Source organism: Salvelinus alpinus, chromosome 17 (genome assembly GCF_045679555.1).
Source record: "Salvelinus alpinus chromosome 17, SLU_Salpinus.1, whole genome shotgun sequence".
NCBI lineage: Eukaryota > Metazoa > Chordata > Actinopteri > Salmoniformes > Salmonidae > Salvelinus > Salvelinus alpinus.
Window position 1 is genome coordinate 37,787,885 of NC_092102.1, and position 15,133 is coordinate 37,803,017.

The following is a 15,133-nucleotide window of genomic DNA, read 5'->3' on the forward strand; positions in this document are numbered from 1 at the left end:
GAGGGGCTCATATATAGGAGTGCAGACTGGACGGGCTCATATATAGGAGTGGAGACTGGAGGGGCTCATATATAGGAGTGGAGTTTGGAGGGGCTCATATGTAGGAGTGGAGACTGGAGGGGCTCATATATAGGAGTGGAGTTTGGAGGGGCTCATATGTAGTTGTGGAGACTGGAGGGGCTCATATATAGGACTGGAGACTGGAGGGGCTCATATATAGGAGTGGAATTTGGAGGGGCTCATATGTAGTTGTGGAGACTGGAGGGGCTCATATATAGGAGTGGAGTTTGGAGGGGCTCATATGTAGTTGTGGAGACTGGAGGGGCTCATATATAGGAGTGGAGTTTGGAGGGGCTCATATGTAGTTGTGGAGACTGGAGGGGCTCATATATAGGAGTGGAGACTGGAGGGGCTCATATATAGGAGTGGAGACTGGAGGGGCTCATATATAGGAGTGGAATTTGGAGGGGCTCATATGTAGTTGTGGAGACTGGAGGGGCTCATATATAGGAGTGGAGACTGGAGGGGCTCATATGTAGTTGTGGAGACTGGAGGGGCTCATAGATTGGAGGGGCTCATATATAGGAGTGCAGACTGGACGGGCTCATATATAGGAGTGGAGACTGGAGGGGCTCATATATAGGAGTGGAATTTGGAGGGGCTCATATGTAGTTGTGGAGACTGGAGGGGCTCATATATAGGAGTGGAATTTGGAGGGGCTCATATGTAGTTGTGGAGACTGGAGGGGCTCATATATAGGAGTGGAATTTGGAGGGGCTCATATGTAGTTGTGGAGACTGGAGGGGCTCATATATAGGAGTGGAATTTGGAGGGGCTCATATGTAGTTGTGGAGACTGGAGGGGCTCATAGATTGGAGGGGCTCATATATATTCCTGATTCTAACTGGATTATATTTGATAGGCTTCCATTAAAGAACACCCTCTGTGTTCTGTTAGACAAGTAACTCTTTATACACATTATAGCAGGGGGTGTAAAGCCATAACACATGCAGTTGAAGTCTGAAGTTTACATCAGTTCTTGTTAACAAACTATAGTTTTAGCAGGTCGGTTAGGACATCTACTTTGTGCATGACACAAGTAACAATTGTTTACAGACAGATTATTTCACTTATAATTCACTGTATCACAATTCCAGTGGGTCAGAAGTTTACATACACTAAGTTGACTGTGCCTTTAAACAGCTTGGAAAATTCCAGAAAATGATGTCATGGCTTTAGAAGCTTCTGATAGGCTAATTGACATCATTTGAGTCAATTGGAGGTGTACCTGTGGATGTATTTCAAGGCCTACCTTCAAACTCAGTGCCTCTTTGCTTGACATCATCGGAAAATCAAAAGAAATCAGCCAAGACCAAAGAAAAAAATTGTAGATCTCCAAAAGACTGGTCCATCCTTGGGAACAATTTCCAAATGCCTGAAGGTACCACTTTCATCTGTACAAACAATAGTAAGCAAGTTGAAACACCATGGGACCACACAGCTGTCATACCGCTCAGGAAGGAGATGCGTTCTGTCTCCTACAGATGAACGTACTTTGGTGCGAAAAGTGCAAATCAATCCCAGAACAATAGCAAAGGACCAAAGGATTCTGGAGGAAACAGGTACAAAAGTATCTATATCCACAGTAAAATGAGTCCTATATCGACATAACCTGAAAGGCCACTCAGCAAGGGAGAAGCCACTGCTGCAAACGCCATAAAAAAGCCAGACTACGGTTTGCAACCTCACATGGGGACAAAGATCGTACTTTTTGGAGAAATGTCCTCTGGTCTAATGAAACAAAAATAGAACTGTTTGGCCATAATTACCATTGTTATGTTTGGAGGATAAAGGGGTATGCTTGCAAGCCGAAGAACACCATCCGAACCGTGAAGCACGGGGGTGGCAGCATCATGTTGTGGGGCTGCTTTGCTGCAGGAGGGACTGGTGCACTTCACAAAATAGATGGCATCATGAGGAAAGGAAAATCATGTATCTTGAAGCAACATCTCAAGACATCAGTCAGGAAGTTAAAGCTTGGTCACAAATGGGTCTTCCAAATCGACAGTGACCCCAAGCATACTTCCAAATTGTGGCAAAATGGCTTAAGGACAACAAAGTCAAGGTATTGGAGTGGCCATCACAAAGCCCTGACCTCAATCCTATAGAAAATGTGTGGGCAGAAATGAAAAAGCGTGTGCGAGCAAGGAGGCCTACAAACCTGACTCAGTTACACCAGCTCTGTCAGGAGGAATGGGTTAAAATTCACCCAACTTATTGTGGGAAGCTTGTGGAAGGCTACCCGAAAAGTTTGACCCAAGTTAAACAATTTAAAGGCAATGCTACCAAATACTAATTGAGTGTATGTAAACTTCTGACCCACTGGGTATGTGATGAAAGAAATAAAAGCTGAAATAAATCATTTTCTCCACTATTATTCTGACATTTCACATTCTTAAAATAAAGTGGTGATCCTAACTGACCTAAGACAGGGAATCTTTACTAGGATTAAATGTCAGAAATTGTGAAAAACTGAGTTTGAATGTATTTGGCTAAGGTGTATGTAAACTTCCGACTTCAACTGTAAATTTTTCCAGCAGCAGACTATGATCTATAATGTCAAAAGCTGCACTGAATCATTTTATCATAAATTTCTCTCAGCCAATCATCAGTCATTTGTGTAAGTGCTGTGCTTGTTGAGTGTCTTTCCCTATAAGCATGCTGAAATGCTGTTGTCAATCTGTTTACTGTGAAATAGCATTGTATCAAGTCAAAGTTCCCAGAAGTTCACTAAGGGTTGGTAACAGGCTGATTGGTCGGCTATTTGAGCCAGTAAAGGGGGCTTTACTATTCTTGGGTAGCGGAATGACTTTAGCTTCCCTCCAGGTCTGAGGGCACACACTCTCTGGTAGGCTTTAATTGAAGATGTGGCAAATAAGAGTGGCAATATCGTCTGCTATTATCCTCAGTAATTTTCCATCTAGATTGTCAGACCCCGGTGGCTTGTCATTGTTGATAGACAACAATAATTCTTTCACCTCTTCCACACTGACTTTACGGAATTCAAAAGTACAGTTCTTGTCTTTCATAAATTGGTCTGATATACTTGGATGTGTAGTGTCAGTGTTTGTTGCTGGCATGTCATCCCTAAGTTTGCTTATCTTGCCAATGAAGAAGTCATTAAAGTAGTTTTGTCACGCTCTGACCATAGAAAGCCCTTGTTTCTCTATGGTGTAGTAGGTCAGGGCGTGACTAGGGGGGTGTTCTAGTTAAAATGTTCTATGTTGGTGTTTTATATGGTTCCCAATTAGAGGCAGCTGGTAATCGTTGCCTCTAATTGGGGATAATTTTTAAGTAGTCATTTTTCCCACCTGTGTTTGTGGGATATTGTTTTGTGTCGTTATTGGTTTATTGTTTTTATTTAAATTTTCACCGAAATAAAGATGTGGAACTTCAATCACGCTGCGCCTTGGTCCGCTCATTACGACGATCGTGACAGAATATCCCACACACAAAGGACCAAGCAGCGTGTGACGGAGGTAAAGGAGTTTTGGACATGGGAAGAAGTGATGGGTGGATGCGAAACCCTTCTTTGGCGGCAGATGGAAGGTAATAATGGAGGACAGCGACGATGCCAGGGTTCGCGGCCACAGAAAGCCCAAGGACAACCCCAATATTTTTTTGTGGGGGGCACAAGGGGTGGTCGGCGGAGCAACGGAGAGTGGAAGAGCGGGTCATCAGTCCGGTGCCATCTGTGCCAGCTTCCCGTACTCACCCTGAGAAGCCAGAGACCGTCAGGGAGGCGATGGAGAAGTTGGGAGAGAGAGCGATGTGAGAAATGTTATGTAGGTGTGTTCTGCACGGCATCCGACCTGAAGAGCCTGTCAGCAGTCTGGTGAGTCCTGTGCCAGCTCTCCGTACCCTTCCTGAAGTGCGTGTCACCAGGCCGGTACCACCTGTGCCGGCTCCACGCACCAGGCCACCAATGCTCCTCCCCAGCCCGGTACGTCCTGTGCCTGCTCCCTGCACTCACCCTGAAGAGCCAGAGACCGTCAGGGAGGCGATGGAGAAGTTGGGAGAGAGAGAGAGGAGAGAGATGTTGGTTTGGTGTGTTCGGCACCGCATTGGTCCTGAAGAGCGTGTTACCAGTCCGGTACCACCTGTGCCGGCTTCACGCACTAGGCCTCCGGTGCGCATTAACAGTCCAGAGCTTCCAGTCTGGTACACCCTGTGCCGGCTCCACGCACCTTGTCTCCAGTGCGCCTCCCCAGTCCGGTACGTCCTGTGCCAGCTCCCAGCACTAGCCCTGAAGTGCGTGTCACCAGTCCGGTACCACCTGTGCCGGCTTCACGCACTAGGCCTCCGGTGCGCATTAACAGTCCAGAGCTTCCGGTGACGGTTCACAGTCCAGAGCTTCCGGTGACGGTTCACAGTCCGGAACCTCCAGCGACGGTCCACAGTCCGGAACCTCTAGTGACGGTTCACGGTCCGGAACCTCCCGCGGCGGTCCACAGTTCGGAACCTCCAGCGACGGTCAACGGTCCGGAACCTCCAGCGACGGTCAACGGTCCGGAGCTTCCAGGCAAGGCGTCCAGTCCTGCTCCAGGGCAGGAGCCTTCCTCTGCGCCAATGCCCAGTCCAGGCACGGTGTCCAGTCCCGCTCCAGGGCCAGAGCCTTCCTCTGCGCCGATGCCCAGCCCTGGCATGGCGTCCAGTCCAGCTCCATGGCCAGAGCCTTCCTCTGCGCCAGTGCCCAGTCCAGGCACGGTGTCAGGTCCCGCTCCAGGGCAGAAGCCTTCCTCTGCGCCGGTGCCCAGTCCAGGCACGGTGTCCAGTCCCGCTCCAGGGCCAGAGCCTTCCTCTGCGCCAGTGCCCAGTCCAGGCACGGTGTCAGGTCCCGCTCCAGGGCAGAAGCCTTCCTCTGCGCCAATGCCCAGTCCAGGCACGGTGTCCAGTCCCGCTCCAGGGCCAGAGCCTTCCTCTGCGCCGATGCCCAGTCCTGGCATGGCGTCCAGTCCAGCTCCATGGCCGGAGCCTTCCTCTGCGCCGATGCCCAGTCCAAGCACGATGTCCAGTCTCGCTCCAGGGCAGGAGCCTTCCTCTGTGCCAGTGCCCAGTCCAGGCACGGTGTCAGGTCCCGCTCCAGGGCAGAAGCCTTCCTCTGCGCCGGTGCCCAGTCCAGGCACGGCGACCAGCCCAGCTCCATGGCCGGAGCCTTCCTCTGCGCCGGTGTCCAGTCCCGCTTCAAGGCTGGAGCCTTCCTTTGCGCCGGTGCCCAGTCCAGGCATGGCGGTCAGCCCAGCTCCATGGCCGGAGCCTTCTTCAGCGCCGATGCCCAGTCCAGACACGGTGTCCAACTCAGCTCCAGGGCCGGAGCCCTCTGCGCCGGTACCAGTCCAGGCACGCCGTTCAGCCCGGCGCCATGGTCGGAACCTTCCTCTGCGCTGGTGCCCAGTCCAGGCACGGCGTCCAACCCAGGGCCGGAGCCCTCCTCTGCGCCGGGGAGGGGCTACGACCTGCACCGGAGCCGCCACCGACACTAGTCACCCCCTCTAACCCCCCCCCCCCATTTGGTTTCAGGTTTTGCGGCCGGAGTCCGCACCTTTGGGGGGGTACTGTCACGCCCTGACCATAGAGAGCCCTTGTTTCTCTATGGTGTAGTAGGTCAGGGCGTGACTAGGGGGTGTTCTAGTTTAAAAAATTCTATGTTGGTGTTTTGTAAGGTTGCCAATTAGAGGCAGCTGGTAATCGTTGCCTCTAATTGGGGATCATATTTAACTTGCCATTTTTCCCACCTGTGTTTGTGGGATATTGTTTTGTGTTTGTGCATGTGCACCACTTCTTCACGTTTCGTTATTGGTTTATTGTTTTTGTGCAAAGTTTCACCGAAATAAAGATCAATCAATCACACTGCGCCTTGGTCCGCTCATTACAACGATCGTGACAAGTTTGCAATATCAGTGGGCTTTGTGATGAATGTGCCATCTGATTCAATGAATGAAGGAGCCGAGATGGCTTTTTTCCCCACAATTTCATTGAAGGTGCCCCAAAGCTTTTTACTATCATTCTTTATATAATTTATCTTTGTTTGATAGTGTAGTTTCTTTTTATTTAGTTTAGTCACATGATTTCTTAATTTGCAGTACGTTTGCCAATCAGTTGGGCTGCCAGACTTAATTGCCATACCTTTTGCCTCATCCCTCTCAACAATACAATTATTTAATTCCTCATCAATCCAAGGGGATTTAACAGTGTTTACAGTCAGTCAGTCAGTTTACAGTCATTTTCTTATTGGGTGCGTGTTTATTAGTAACTGGAATAAGTAGTTTCATAAATGCGTCAAGTGCAGCGTCTGGTTGCTCCTCATTACACACCACAGACTAGCAAATATTCTTTACATCATCAACATAGGAATCACTACAAAACTTATTGTATGACCTCTTATACACTATATTAGGCCCAGCCATGGGAACTTTGGTTTTCCTAGATATGGTTACTATATTATGATCACTACATCCTATGGATTTGGATACTGCTTTAAAGCAAATATCTGCAGCATTAGTAAAGATGTGATCAATACATGTTGATTTCATTCCTGTGCTGTTTGTAACTACCCTGGTAGGTTGACTGACAACCTGATCCAGGTTGCAGGCCCTGGTTACAGTTTGACGTTTTTTCCTGAGTGGGCAGCTTGATTATAACCAGTCAATATTTAAATCACCCAGAAAATATACTTCTCTGTTAATATCACAAACATTATCAAGCATTTCACACATATTATCCAGATACTGACTGTTAGCACTTGGTGGTCTATAGCAGCATCCCACCAGAATGGGCTTTAGGTGAGGCAGATGAACCTGTAGCCATATTACTTCAACAGTATTTAACATGAGATCCTCTCTAAGCTTTACAGGAATGTGGTTCTGTATATAGATCGCAACACCGCCTCCGTTGGCATTTCGGTCTTTTCGGTAGATGTTATAACTTTTCGGTAGATGTATTGCTACCACTGTATCATCAAATGTATTATCTAAGTTAGTTTTAGAGATAGTCAGAATATGAATGTCATCTGTTACAAGCAAGTTATTGACTTCATGGACCTTGTTTCTTAGGCTACATATGTTAATATGGGTATTTTTAGCACTTTTCTGGGTTGCTTGATTGTTTTTAATGATTTACTGGGAAGCTTATCAGAGGTAGACTTACTCATGTTATTTACATTGGAGCTGATAGTGCAGGGTGAGCTGCATAAAGTAGTCTTCCTACTATTGCACACTGCCTCAGTGCTAACAGTGTAACTCTGGTTTATAGGCTCATGATTACTACTTACAATAGCTGTAGGATAAACAGATGTATTCGGTGCAATTAGGGGTACATCAATTAAATTACTTACATTGTGTTTGCCAATGACCCTAAGATCATGTACATTTGATGCAGCATTATGACGACTCATTGTCACAATGGTAGGGATTAACTGAGCTGGTCTTGGATCATTTACCAATCATTGTTTCAATGCAGCCTTGAAGTGTGTGGACAGAGTCCAGGAGCCAAGATGATTTGGATGGACTCCGTCATTCCTGTAGAGTATCTTCTGTTTTCAGAAGGTGTCAAAGTTATCCTACTACAGAGGCTCTGATGCTCGTCGGATGTGGCAGGGCTTGCAAACTATTACGGACTATAAAGGGAAACCCAGCCGCGAGCTTCCCAGTGACATGAGCCTACCAGACGGAGTAAATGCTTTTTATGCTCGAGGCGAGCAATACTGAAGCATACATGAGAGCACCAGCTGTTCCGGGTAACTGTGTGATCACGCTCTCCGTAGCCGATGTGAGCAAGATCTTTAAATGTGTCAACATTGACAAGGGCACGTGGCCAGACGGATTACCACGATGTGTACTCAGAGCATGCGCGGACCAACTGGCAAGTGTCTTCACAGACATTTCCAACCTCTCCCTTACCAAGTCTGTGTTAACCACATGTTTAATAGTCCCTGTGCCCAAGAAACCAAAGGTAAACTGCCTAAATGACTATCGCCCTGTAGCACTCATGTCTGTAGCCATGAAGTGCTTTGAAAGGCTGGTCATGGCTCACATCAACACCATCATCCCGGAAAACCTAGACCCACTCCAATTCGCAAACCGCCCTAACACATTCACAGACGACGCAATCTCAATCACACTCCACACTGCCCTTTCCCACCTGGACAAAAGGAACACCTATGTGAGAATGCTGTTCATTGACTACAGCTCAGCGTTCAACACCATAGTGCCCACAAAGCTCATCACTAAGCTAAGGACACTGGGACTAAACATCTCCCTCTGCAACTGGATCCTGGACTTCCTGACGGGCCACCCTCAGGTGGTAAGGATAGGCAACAACACATCTGCGACGCTGATCCTCAACATGGGGACCCCTCAGGGGTGGGTGCCCTCAGGGGTGCGTCCCCTCCTGTTCTCCTTGTTCACCCACGACTGCGTGACCAAGCATGACTCCAACACAATCATTAAGTTTGCTGACGACACAATGGTGGTAGGCCTGATCACCTGATCTTCTATATAGAGGAGGTCAGAGACATGGCAGTTTAGTGCCAGGACAACAACCTCTCCTTCAATGTGAGCAAGACAAAGGAGATGATCATGGACTACAGGAAAAGAAGGGCCGAGCACGCCCATTCACATCGACGGGGCTGTAGTGGAGCGGGTCGAGTTTCAAGTTCCTTGGTGTCCACATCACTAACAAACTATCATGGTCCAAACACACTAAGACAGTTGTGAATTGGGCACGACAACGCCTATTCCCCCTCAGGAGACTGAAAAGATTGGGCATGGGTCCTCAGATCCTCAAAAAGTTCTACAGCTGCACCATCGAGAGCATCCTGACTGGTTGCATCACTGCCTGGTATGGCAACTGCTCAGCATCCGACGTAAGGCGCTACAGAGGGTAGTGCGTACAGCCCAGTACATCACTGGGGCCAAGCTTACTGCTATCCAGGTCTTATATAATAGGCAGTGTCAGAGGAAGGCCCCAAAAAATGTCAAAGACTCCAGTCACCCAAGTCATTGACTGTGCTCTCTGCTACCGCACGGCAAGCGATACTGGAGTGCCAAGTCTAGGTCCAAAAGGCTCCTAAACAGCTTCTACCCCCAAGCCTGCTGAACAATTAATCAAATGGGCACCCGGATTATTTGCATTGGCACCCCCCATTGTTTTTACACTGCCTCTACTCACTTTTTATTATCTATGCATAGTCACTTTACCCCTACCTACATCTACAAATTACCTCGACTAACCTGTACCCCCTCACGTTGACTCGGTACCGGTACTTCCTGTATATAGCCTCATTATTGTTATTTTATTGTGTTACTTAAATTTTTTACAGTACTTTATTTAGTACATCTTTTCTAAACTCTATTTTCTTAAAACTGCATTGTTGGTTAATGGCTTGTAAATAGGTTAAGGTCTACACCTGTTGTATTCGATGCATGTGACAAATAACATTTGATTTGATTTGATATAGGAGTGTGTGGATCCAACTCCAGAAGTAACAGAGACCATGTCGGCTGAAACACAAGTTCGTACAGCATGCAGCAGGCCAGGCCATAGAAATGCAATATTCTGACAGGAAACAAAGAAAAAAGTAATGGTGAATGAAGTTTTCCAGATGGGACTGCACTCATTGACTAGCATCTCCAGAATAGGACAAATATGTTGTAGCCTATCCATTATTAAGCACTTGAACCAAATTATGATTAAACTGTGTTACAGGTAGGGCTTTTGCGGTGACCGTATTACCGCCACACCGGCGGTCATGAGTCATGAAGGGAGTCAAATTCCACATGATCATTTAGTCACGGTAAATAGGCTTCTCCAAGCTCAGATGCTGCTGCTGCTGGTCATTAGTAGCCTACCCAACTTGCTAACTGCCTGGTATTCAGCACTCTATTGTCCCTCTAGTCACTCTGACATCAATGCAAATGTATTTCGGAAATCTAATCAAACACTTCATGCAGGAGAAAACAGAGTGATGGCCGCTAATAAAAAGAGGAGGATCCCATCAGCTTTCTATAGGCTAGGCCTATTATATTTATTTCTCAACTTTCCTAATGTTGAGCACATAGCTTACAGTGAGGGAAAAAAGTATTTGATCCCCTGCTGATTTTGTACGTTTTCCCACTGACAAAGAAATTATCAGTCTATAATTTTAATGGTAGGTTTATTTGAACAGTGAGAGACAGAATAACAACAAAAATATCAAGAAAAATGCATGTCAAAAATGTTATAAATTGATTTGCATTTTAATGAGGGAAATAAGTATTTGACCCCTTCTCAATCAAAAAGATTTCTGGCTCCCAGGTGTCTTTCATACAGGTAACGAACGGAGATTAGGAGCACACTCTTAAAGGGAGTGCTCCTAATCTCAGTTTCTTACCTGTATAAAAGATACCTGTCCACAGAAGCAATCAATCAATCAGATTCCAAACTCTCCACCATGGCCAAGACCAAAGAGCTCTCCAAGGATGTCAGGGACAAGATTGTAGACCTACACAAGGCTGGAATGGGCTACAAGACCATCGCCAAGCAGCTTGGTGAGAAGGTGACAACAGTTTCTGTGATTATTCGCAAATGGAAGAAACACAAAAGAACTGTCAATCTCCCTCAGCCTGGGGCTCCATGCAAGATCTCACCTCGTGGAGTTGCAATGATCATGAGAACGGTGAGGAATCAGCCCAGAACTACACAGGAGGATCTTGTCAATGATCTCAAGGCAGCTGGGACCATAGTCATCAAGAAAACAATTGGTAACACACTATGCCGTGAAGGACTGAAATCCTGCAGCGCCCGCAAGGTCCCCCTGCTCAAGTAAGCACATATACATGCCCGTCTGAAGTTTGCCAATGAACATCTGAATGATTCAGAGGACAACTGGGTGAACGTGTTGTGGTCAGATGAGACCAAAATGGAGTTCTTTGGCATCAACCCAACTTGCCGTGTTTGGAGGAGGAGGAATGCTGCCTATGACCCCAAGAAACCATCCCCACCGTCAAACATGGAGGTGGAAACATTATGCTTTGGGGGTGTTTTTCTGCTAAAGGGACAGGACAACTTCACCGCATCAAAGGGACGATGGACGGGGCCATGTACCGTCAAATCTTGGGTGAAAACCTCCTTCCCTCAGCCAGGGTATTGAAAATGGGTCGTGGATGGGTATTCCAGCATGACAATGATCCAAAACACACGGCCAAGGCAACAAAGGAGTGGCTCAAGAAGAAGCACATTAAGGTCCTGAAGTGGCCTAGCCAGTCTCCAGACCTTAATCCCATAGAAAATCTGTGGAGGGAGCTGAAGGTTCGAGTTGCCAAACGTCAGCCTCGAAACCTTAATGACTTGAAGAAGATCTGCAAAGAGGAGTGGGACAAAATCCCTCCTGAGATGTGTGCAAACCTGGTGGCCAACTACAAGAAACGTCTGACCTCTGTGATTGCCAACAAGGGTTTTGCCACCAAGTACTAAGTCATGTTTTGCAGAGGGGTCAAATACTTATTTCCCTCATTAAAATGCAAATCAATTCATAACATTTTTGACATGCGTTTTTCTGGATTTTTTTGTTGATATTCTGTCTCTCACTGTTCAAATATACCTACCATTAAAATTATAGACTGATCATTTCTTTGTCAGTGGGCAAACGTACAAAATCAGCAGGGGATCAAATACTTTTTTCCCTCACTGTATATTTACAGCAGGAGTGTAGTCTACCTGGCTGGCATGAAAATAAACCACGGGGAAAAGCGTCCTCCATTCGCTATTCAAGTGCATAGATAACATGTATTTTTTTCCCCACTGCCCCTGTTTCGATACAGGTGCATGATAATGGTCCATTCTAAATCAAAACAAATGTCACACATATATTTAGTATACAGTGGGGCAAAAAAGTATTTAGTCAGCCACCAATTGTGCAAGTTCTCCCACTTAAAAAGATGAGAGAGGCCTGTAATTTTCATCATAGGTACACTTCAACTATGACAGACAAAATGAGAAAACAAAATCCAGAAAATCACATTGTAGGATTTTTAATGAATTTATTTGCAAATTATGGTGGAAAATAAGTATTTGGTCACCTACAAACAAGCAAGATTTCTGGCTCTCACAGACCTGTAACTTATTCTTTAAGAGTCTCCTCTGTCCTCCACTTGTTACCTGTATTAATGGCACCTGTTTGAACTTGTTATCAGTATAAAAGACACCTGTCCACAACCTCAAACAGTCACACTCCAAACTCCACTATGGCCAAGACCAAAGAGCTGTCAAAGGACACCAGAAACAAAATTGTAGACCTGCACCAGGCTGGGAAGACTGAATCTGCAATAGGTAAGCAGCTTGGTTTGAAGAAATCAACTGTGGGAGCAATTATTAGGAAATGGAAGACATACAAGACCACTGATAATCTCCCTCGATCTGGGGCTCCACGCAAGATCTCACCCCGTGGGGTCAAAATGATCACAAGAACGGTGAGCAAAAATCCCAGAACCACACGGGGGGTGAATGACCTGCAGAGAGCTGGGACCAAAGTAACAAAGCCTACCATCAGTAACACACTACGCCGCCAGGGACTCAAATCCTGCAGTGCCAGACGTGTCCCCCTGCTTAAGCCAGTACATGTCCAGGCCCGTCTGAAGTTTGCTAGAGAGCATTTGGATGATCCAGAAGAAGATTGGGAGAATGTCATATGGTCAGATGAAACCAAAATAGAACTTTTTGGTAAAAACTCAACTCGTCGTTTTTGGAGGACAAAGAATGCTGAGTTGCATCCAAAGAACACCATACCTACTGTGAAGCATGGGGGTGGAAACATCATGCTTTGGGGCTGTTTTTCTGCAAAGGGACCAGGACGACTGATCCGTGTAAAGGAAAGAATGAATGGGGCCATGTATCGTGAGATTTTGAGTGAAAACCTCCTTCCATCAGCAAGGGCATTGAAGATGAAACGTGGCTGGGTCTTTCAGCATGACAATGATCCCAAACACACCGCCCGGGCAACGAAGGAGTGGCTTCGTAAGAAGCATTTCAAGGTCCTGGAGTGGCCTAGCCAGTCTCCAGATCTCAACCCCATAGAAAACGTTTGGAGGGAGTTGAAAGTCCGTGTTGCCCAGCAACAGCCCCAAAACATCACTGCTCTAGAGGAGATCTGCATGGAGGAATGGGCCAAAATACCAGCAACAGTGTGTGAAAACCTTGTGAAGACTTACAGAAAACGTTTGACCTCTGTCATTGCCAACAAAGGGTATATAACAAAGTATTGAGATAAACTTTTGTTATTGACCAAATACTTATTTTCCACCATAATTTGCAAATAAATTCATTAAAAATCCTACAATGTGATTTTCTGGATTTTGTTTTCTCATTTTGTCTGTCATAGTTGAAGTGTACCTATGATGAAAATTACAGGCCTCTCTCATCTTTTTAAGTGGGAGAACTTGCACAATTGGTGGCTGACTAAATACTTTTTTGCCCCACTGTATGTAAAGACAAGATTAAATCAAGAATAGTCTCTTGTGAATTAAATATTATCACTTGGTAATGATGCCCAGCATAAGAAACAATGCCTTTTTCCCCCTACTTTTTCTAATAATAGTCGCACACCTCATGTAGCCTAACCCATAGGCCTATATGTTTTAACAAGGTTTATATCACACCTCATGTAGCCTAGCCCATAGGCCTATATGTTTTAATAAGGTTTATATCACACCTCATGTAGCCTAGCCCATAGGCCTATATGTTTTAATAAGGTTTATATCACACCTCATGTAGCCTAGCCCATAGGCCTATATGTTTTAATAAGGTTTGTATCACACCTCATGTAGCCTAGCCCATAGGCCTATATGTTTTAATAAGGTTTGTATCACAACTAAAGTGGCCAAATAACTTGTTAAATAACTGCCATGTGTGCTTTGCTGCGCTTATAATGTGAAGGAATAGCCTAATAGTTTATCAACATTTTAAGGTTAAACGTTCTGATCTGTTGCATCAGCCACATCAGCCAGTTTTTTTGATGTTAGTGGTTGTATTAATTTGCGATCAATTGCATCCCACAACTGTCCCAGACTATGTTTGGACTATTTATTTCTCGCACAGAATAGAATAGGTAAACTTTTAGACTACAAGGGATAGTAGATTGACAGGCTGGTGCTTTTTCTGTTTGTTAGACCTACTCATCTTGTTGGCTGATGAAAAGTAAATATGGACAGTTCTTCCAATATCTTCAATATGTACCTCGGAAATGGATAAAGACACACGCAGTTGCGTCCCCGATGTGTCTGTCTTCACTTGTAGCCTGTCAGAAAGACCCGATCATGTGACGGAGAGCCATGTGACTGAGAGGTGCTTCGGACACTCAGGGCCAAGGGCACAACACAGCACTCCGGGCTGCAAAAGGCATGGTTTTTTTAGGGTGCATTACGGCCACAAAGGGGACACCACCGTACAATTCGAGGCATTATCAAGTGCTTGTCAAATTGTGAATGAGTGACTGATGTAGTGTGTACAGACTGCGCAAAAACACAAAGCAGAGCTCATGCCTTTCAAGTGACTTTTTTCAAATCATCATCAGAGTCTCGTCATGCAGCCTTACAATGTATTAAAAATCAAAACATATAGCCCAACATTTGTAGAACAACTAAAGTTATATTAATAACTCTAAATTAAGTGTTTAAGAGTAACTATTTCTTTGTTAACCGCTCAACACAGAAAAGCCGCATGTGCGCACTCCCTCAAATCGTTTGGAGAAATATTTATATTTTTGTTTTTATATCTTTGTTAAATAGTATTTTTCATATTATAAAATACTATAAAATAATGCCACGGAATTATAAGTAAATCTTGGCTGTGGGAATTATAAGCAAATCCTGTCTGCTAAATGAACCAGTGTAGCCCACAGTCATTTGGCATAGCCACATCAGGACCTAACATAGCCACATCAGGACCTAACATAGCCACATCAGGACCTAACATAGCCACATCAGGACCTAACATAGCCACATCAGGACCTAACATAGCCACATCCGGACCTAACATAGCCACATCAGGACCTAACATAGCCACATCAGGACCTAACATAGCCACATCAGGACCTAACATA

At 45.6% G+C, this 15,133-nt stretch overlaps 1 protein-coding gene across 2 annotated transcripts in view; it reads left to right on the forward strand.

Annotated features, from left to right (window-relative positions):
* LOC139542909 (zinc finger protein 704-like) overlaps positions 1–15,133 on the forward strand; it is a 189,023-nt gene that overhangs the window by 131,632 nt on the left and 42,258 nt on the right. The gene's annotated exons all lie outside the window — the stretch shown is intronic.